An 8,086-nucleotide genomic window follows, 5' to 3' on the forward strand; every position below is an offset into this window, starting at 1 on the left:
AGGCTTATGCCCTCTCAGCTGATTGGGATAATTTATGGGTGATCCTAGCAAATAATTGGAAATAGAAAATCCTTTAACTTCTCTAGTTGAACAAGTCTTTGTGTTTGTAAAATAATATAATAGAAAAAGAAAGGTAGGTTTAAATCAGTCAAGAACTTAGAATGATAGGCAGCTCATGACAGGTTTGGGGTTGAAAGAATTAGTAAATAAACAAATGAGTGAGTGAGTAAATGAATGAATGGACTGATAAGAAAATGTGGAGGAATAGGGGAGGCGAACAGTCTCTGTATTCTAGGAATTTACCCAACAGATACCCTCCATACATGTAAAATGACTAAAGAACAGATTAAATAAATTACAGTACATCCGTGTTATGGTCTGCAATACTATGTGGCTGTTTAAAAAAATGAAACATCTGTATACATATTGGATAGGAAAAATACCTACTTCGCGTGAAGAAAACAAAAGCTAGGCACAGAACAGCATGGATAACATGCTACTATTTGTATAGATAAAAGAATTTGTATATGTGTTTGTAAATGCATAGACTATCTCTAAAAGGATACGGCATAAATAGCAATAGTGGTTGTGTCTAAAGAAGAAATAGGTGGCTGGGGACCAGAGGTGGAGACTTACTTTTTTCCCATTGGGCATCCTTTTATATGTTTTTAATTTTACACCCTGTACCTATATTATCTATTCAAAAAAATTAGTAAATTTTTCTATTAATAAAAAAATTAAAAGAATAAGGTGAATTTATATCTATAGAAATAAACATATCAATCATATATTTAAAAATGGAAAAGAAGTTACATAAAATATATACAGTGTGATACCAGTTACATATTTAAAAATATGCTACATGTGTGTGAACACACACAATGTGTGTATGTCAAGACAGCTTAAAAAGTTATGGGAGGGGAATGGTGAAGAGGCTTTTACTTTTATTCTGTATATTTGTTCTATTTAAAAGCTTCAGGACATGGTTCCATAGTGTAGCAGTTAGCACGTCTGCTTTACAAGCAGAAGGTCCTGGGTTCACACCCCAGTGGAGCCATGGTCCATGGTCTACCGCCACGCCGCCCTCAACAAGCCCAATGTCTGATCTCAGAAGCTAAGCAGGGTCGGGCCTGGTTAGTACTTGGATGGGAGACCACCTAGGAAGGCCTGGTGCTGTAGGCATAAATAATCATAATAAATAAATAAATAATAAAATAAATAAAATAAAAGTTTCATAGCATGGGATTGTTTGGTAACTAAAAATATAAGTTTAAGAAAATGAGACAGCTCTATAATCATATAGTACTAATTAGTTATTTCTAAGATGCAGTGTTAGGTAAAAAAGAAACAAAATAGTATATATATTATACAACCATTTGTGCAGGAAATTTGCACGTGAATGCATAGAAATTCTCTGAAAGGTAAATGTGGCATTACACCAGTGGTTCCCTCTGGGGAAGGAAAATGAGTGGCTAAGGAAATAGGAAAATTTTCTTTAGATGATGTACAATTTGAATATTTTGTAATTTTGCGCCATATCTACACATTACCTAAAATTCTAGTCAAATTTTTAACTTATTTTAATTTTTAAAATATAGAACTTCCTTATTAGACTAAACTATGTCAAAAATAAGATTAAAACCCTAAAAGAATGGAAAATCAAGTGGTTTATTTTCTTCAATACACGTATTCCCATCCTAGAACCTGTGTTTTCTTGGGAGCTAGTGCTTCTAGGCACCCACAAAAACACCCCTTAAAAAGACCAAAACATAACTCCCCTCCTACTCTCTCAGCAATCATCATTCTTTTGAAACCCAGCCTAGAGGCCCTCTCCTGCATAAAACAATATTGAGTCAAGATTAAAATCAAACTATCACAATATTTTCTCTAAGCAAATAATTCCAATCATTTAAGAATTGTTTGTCAAGTGCCTACTATGTGCAGGGACTGGCAGCTCACACCTCCATTTGTCTCTTAAATGTGTCAAGATCACAGACACTGAGGCCCAATTTTTAAAAATCAGATTGTTACAATTTGATGGAATGTTTGTTTTTAATTCTACCTTCTTCAAACCACTGGATAGTGGGGTAGAGTGTCTCTTCGGTCAAAATTGTCCTCTTCTAGACAAAATCACAGTTTTATGTTTAAGTCCACAATTTGCCTAGATGTTTAATATGTAGCTCCTAAAATAATTGCTCTAAAATGGACCCGAATTTTCAGGAGGCCCAGAAGAAAGTCCCTTCAATTCCCACTGCACCCACCCTAACCCAGGCTCTTGGGGTTCAGCAGCTGCTCAGCCTTTTCACTGGAGTTGCCCCTGACAGCAACTGCCTCCTCTCCCCATTGGGCACCACTGACAAAAGGGGTGATTCAATACCTCGAACTTCTGCCCATATCAGTCCAACTTCCGGAAGGTCTTCCCCTCTCATCTACCAGGCTGAAAGCTGCCATCATGGCCAGCCTGAGCCCTGCACTTTCTTCTTTCTGTAACCTCAGTCCTAGAAGGTGCTCTTCCTCCACACTGTCAGTCCTTCCATTATATCGACTACTACTTTGGAATTCGTTGTGCACTATCCCGGGACAGGTGACTCTTCTCTTAGTGTGAATCCATGACTCATATTTGCTGGTAATAACTAGAATGAGAAGGATCTAGGGCCTAGGAGTCAGGAAGAGAAGTGGGCTGGCAGGACATAGTCACGTTTTGGCGGTACAGCCTGGCAAAGAGGACGGAACCAGGCCAGATGCACCAGAGCCTTTTCACTGCCTTCCTGCCAAAGGGGGAGAACCCAAGAGAGGAGGCCGAGGAGAGAGAGGTGGGGCAGCTTCAACTCCCCGGGTCATCGCAGGCCTAGTTGGTGCTCCATGACCTGAGCTCTGGAGTGGGGTCTTGAGGCAGAAATGTTGATGTTCCGCCCTTGACCCTCCCTTTGGCCCCTCTCACCCCCACTTCAGAGTGCTTTCAGTCCCACAGCAGGCTCTTCCCTGAAGGACTGTTCTTGGTTACTGGAGCCACTTTACCCAAAGAGCAGAAAACCAGAGGGCCTACAACTTCTCCCCACAGGGCAGCCCTGCCCAGTGCCCCACAGGTGCTGGGATGGTTCTGAGGCATAACTCACAGTCCAGGATTCTACCCCCTGGAGAAATCTCTTGAAACTGCACCCTTATTTGGGGACTTCTGCTTCCCTATCCCGCTTCTCCTGCTTCCTTACTTGTCTCCCTAGAAAGTATGTCCTTGATAAATCACATGCTAAGGAGGCCTTCTCTGGGGGCCTGTTCTGGGGAGCTCGTCCTAAGGCAGGTGTGGTGGGGAATGGGAGGGATGCCCTTGGCACTTGGGAAAAGGAAGCAACAGGGTTCGGTTTGTTATTTTACATTCCTAAAATATCCAAGTTCTTCTGTGCTTTGGGAGTAGTTGCAATACCAGCTGATGCAAACTAACAGGCTGGTGCGTTGACTTCTCGTGTACTTATATCTCATCGACTAAACTGGACTGTAGCAACCAAGGTCAAGGGCCAAGTTTTAGGCTATATTTATAATCATAACCTCCACTACTGGATCATCGATATGCGCCAAGCACTGTACTAAGAAGTCTAGGCCATTCTCTCTCCCTTTCCCTCTCCTTCTCCCTCTCCTTCTCCCTCTCCCTCTCCCTCTCCCTCTCCCTCTCTCTCTTTATTCCTCAGAACGATCCCACATTTTATAGATTAGGAAACTGAGATTCTGAGGAATGAAGTAATGGCCCCAAAGAGACACAGCAGGGACCACGTCTGCTTTCTCCCATTATGGGCATGTTTAACCATAATGCTAGATTCTCTGCATCCTTCATATGCCACAGTGGGCCTTGAAGATCATACTTTCTCAAAACTCTTTACTGATCGCTTTGAATGAGAGAATCTTCAAAATGACAAGATATAACTCTCAAAAAAAGCAGTTGCAAGGTCCCGATATCACTCAGATCTAAAGTAATATATAGTTGGGAGAGGGGAGGGTAAAAACAGTTTGTTTTAGGATCACAGATATCCATCATTCCTCACACACTCTCCTAAAAAGGCATGGGTAGAAAATAGGTCTGAAGTCTCCATGGCAAATCTGATTTCAACTTTATATCTTCCACTAATTCCTGAGTTACATATGAGTTTTACTTTCTTCTTTCCCTCTTCCCTCCCAAGTAGGCCAGGTGAGAATTTTTAGGGAAACATCCTTTGTGTACTTATAAAAAGTAAGAAAAAAAGATGAACACTGAGCTTTTCTGGCTGTCAGGAAATGGTACCTATAAAACGGTATTTATAAAATCAAATTCAAAACATATTGTGGGTCATATTAAGAGGCAAAACCATACAGATGCATATAAAATTCTTCTTAAAACAAAATTAGTCCCTCTGTTTGCTTCATTAATTGAAGAGTAGTTCCATGCACTAGCTTATTATATTCAATGATTAATATATTTTAAACAACAGCACAGCACCATTATCAGAAATACTAAGTACTGGTCAACTAAAATTTAAAAAAAAAAAAAAAAAAGCAAAGAAAAGAAAGCTCCATTTTATTTCTCATGCTTGCTGCCCCTCTTACATATCTTTGGGGCTCAAATTGTGGGTGTATCAAATAGGACTGAGCCCCTCCTCTTCCCTGTGCAGAAGTAGCAGTGTACACAGGGCTGAGAAAGCAGCAGGGTGGGGGTCGTGTAAGGGTGGGGGCTTGGAGGCAATGCTGTGCCTAGGAAGCAGCATTGAGAAGGAAAGGAAACCACAGAGGTGTGGCATGCCCAGTGGCCAAGGCAGAGGCAGAATGGGAAAAATGGGAGAACATGGAGGCAACTGACCAAAGAGGCAGTAGGAGTAGTAGGGAGATCGATGACATATATGGGGGTTGAGCAAACAAGTATACACAGTATTGAGGATCATAGGAGCCTGTTTCTCATCATTAGAGAAGGAACCTACAAATATTAAAAGGGAGAAGGCCAGAATATTGAGGTGTTAGATTCGAATAAGATGCATCAGTGTGTACTCACTTTATGATACACGCACAGGAACAGATATTGTGTGTGTCTGTGTCTGTATATGAACCAGATCTTGGGGTGCTAAACACCATCCTCTACTAAGCCACCAGCGAACTCCCTGGAGAAATGGCTGATTCCTAGACTGGGGCGATGAGTCTAGAACAGCTTGTTGTGCAGGAAAGTAAGGAAAGGCTTAAAAAAATGATGAGGACATGATGGGAGCCATTTTGAAGAGGTTCCCACTGGTCAAATATGTGTCACTTTGAGCATCAAAAGTAAATAATGATGGTAACAAATAGCCCATTAAATAATAGGACTCCATCCATTCATATATGAAAAGCAAATAAACGGAGATAAATGGAGAAGGGAAAGTTCTGCTTACAGTAGAATGTGAGTAGAGAGCAGAAGGAGTGACAGAAATAGAAAACTGTTATTTGACAACCATCATCTTGGTGGTTGATTCATAAGGGACTCATCAGTGGAGACAGGCTGGTGGGGACAGAATATTAATGTGGCCTCCTCACAAAATCTTTATCAGTTATGAAGGGATAGTGGAAACTTTATGGTGTGAAACCAGGTGATAAACCAGGCTAACATCTCCAGTGGCAAGACTGCTGACAGCTTCTCAGGGCACGGCATCATTTCTACAAGATTCCTGCCAAGAATGCATGGCCTGAGTCTGGTCATGAGAAGAGAGCAGACAGTCCCAGGGTGGGCCACCCTACAGAATGAAAAGCCAGCACTCTTTCCACTCAAAGTCCTGATAGATAGAGGAAAACTTAAAGAACCAGTTCAGATCAAAAGAACCCATAGAGACTTGACAGCTAAATGCAACATATGACACTGAATTGTATCCTAGAGAAGAAAGAAAGAAGTAACATCTTTGTGTCAATTGGTTAAAGGTAAATGAGTCTGTGGATGAAATGATAATGTAGGGAAAGTGACTTGGATGGCTGCATGATGGTCATGTAGGAGAGTGTCCTTGCTTTAGAGAAATACACACTAGAATAATAATTAGGGATGATGGAGTAGCACATCTGCAACTTATTCATGAGTGGTTCATAAAAAGACTATCAATTAATTACCTACTTATGTATAATATGTATAATCAAATTATATATGGAGAGAGAGAAGGCAAGTAAAAACCTACAAATATAAAATATTAATAATTAGGGAGTCTGGGCAAAAGGGATACAAGTTTTCTTTGTACAGTTCTTATAACTTCTGCAAGTTTACAATTATTTTAAAATAAATTATTTTTACAAAATAGGATCTAGGCAGAATTCGAGGTGACCAAGAGAAGAATCAGAATGCGGGGTGGTGGAGGGTGGAGAGAAGCCAATAAAATGATAGATGGGGAAAAAAAGCTATAAACCAATTTATAACCTTCTCCCTCTTGTCTCTTTAAAATAAATGGATTGAAAAATACCTGAAATAGAATTCCAACGGTTCTCTCGAACGCCAAACCCAACTCTATGTATGAATATTGTGCAGCAGAACAAGCAGGGGCTTTGTTGTCAGATGGACCTGGATGCAGATGCTGCTACAGCACTTAGAGCTTTGAGCTCTTGGGCACATTATTTACCTTCTGAGCCTCAGTTTTCTCATCTGTAAAACGATGGTGATCACACATATTTCACAAGTTGCTATGAAGATCGAGGGAGATCTTTAGACCACACATGAATAGATCATCCAGGAGCAGACCACATGGGGTCAGTTGTTGAGGCAACATTCTCACTGAGAACTCACTATTATTTTGGGTTTACATTGCACATCAGTTGTTTTTTGAATACTGAAAGTTTAACTTTCACTCCTGAGTTTGTCATTTAACAGTTTGTATTCAAAGAAAATCAAGCAATCCAAAACAGCTGCAATTAGAGATCAGGATGGCTATATACTGAGAACGGTATAAAAGGGACCTCAGGTGCATTTACGATTCTGATACCCAGTGAGACACCCACTGCTTCAACAAATTAATAACTTTATAGGTGTTATTTACCCTGTGCTTAGCAAAATGTGCACAGTAAAATTCCCTCCATCCACTTCTGAAACAAGTATTCACCAGTCCCTCTACTACACCCTGAAATTTATGACATTTCAAATAAAATGTCTGTTTCTGACATTTGCTAGCCTTGTGAGATGGCTTTGGTATTGACCAATATTGACTTGTCAGTTTTCTTGACTGTGAGCCCCTCAGTTCTCATTTTTGTAACCCACAGAGGTAGGCAGTGGTGGGTCCAGAATTTCTGTTTAGGAAAAGATGGGGTTAAAAGGGGAGAATGGGGAATCTTGTCTTGAAGGAGTGTTTTTGTAGCAAGCACACCTTTGAGACAAGTTTGATACAAATAGGGATGTTCCTTTAGAATTTCACACAGAATTGAAAAATAACAATTGTCCAGATCAAAAGACATTCTTAAGATTACTATTATCTTGATCGTCCTCAGCCCAGTACCTGGCACAGAGCAAATTCTCATATCAGCCCACCCTTGTCTTGCCAGTTGAATTGTAGAAATTTCTAGACTCAGCTCTCAATCAATGACAAGGCAGAGTCAGCCACTATTCTTTCACAGTGCTATTAGGTGCTACCCTGTTTATGCTAAGACTCTTACACTCAAAAGCAGAAGACAAGGCAAACACATGTGAGAAATAAAGGCAAATGTAACCCAAAGGAGGTGTATAACCAACCACAGCTGTGTGGTCCTGGGTGGAGAGGGGCTGCGGAGCGGCTGCGGGGATGGGCCAGCTGGGATTAATGTGGGAGGAGTCAGGGCTGGGGGGCAGGTCAGCAGGCCCAGCATTCGTTGTTGCTTGCTGCTAATTGAAAACAAAGGGAAAGGTAAATGTTATTTCAGATCCTCTTGCCAAGAGAGATGATTGAAGTGGTCATGAGGAAACCTCTTAAAATTTTTTTTAACTGATGACACCTCTCCAAGGAGTCGAAATGGTTGAGCCACCCCCAGATTCTCAGGTTCAGCCCTTCATTCCTCCCAGGGACTGCATATAGCCTCGGCATGCCTGTCTCTAGGGATGCCAAGAATGGAAGTAGAAAAAGTGGGCTTTCGGAGGTTGTGACAAGTTGACCCAATG

Source organism: Pteropus medius, unplaced genomic scaffold (genome assembly GCF_902729225.1).
Source record: "Pteropus medius unplaced genomic scaffold, Ma_sr-lr_union100, whole genome shotgun sequence".
Lineage (NCBI taxonomy): Eukaryota > Metazoa > Chordata > Mammalia > Chiroptera > Pteropodidae > Pteropus > Pteropus medius.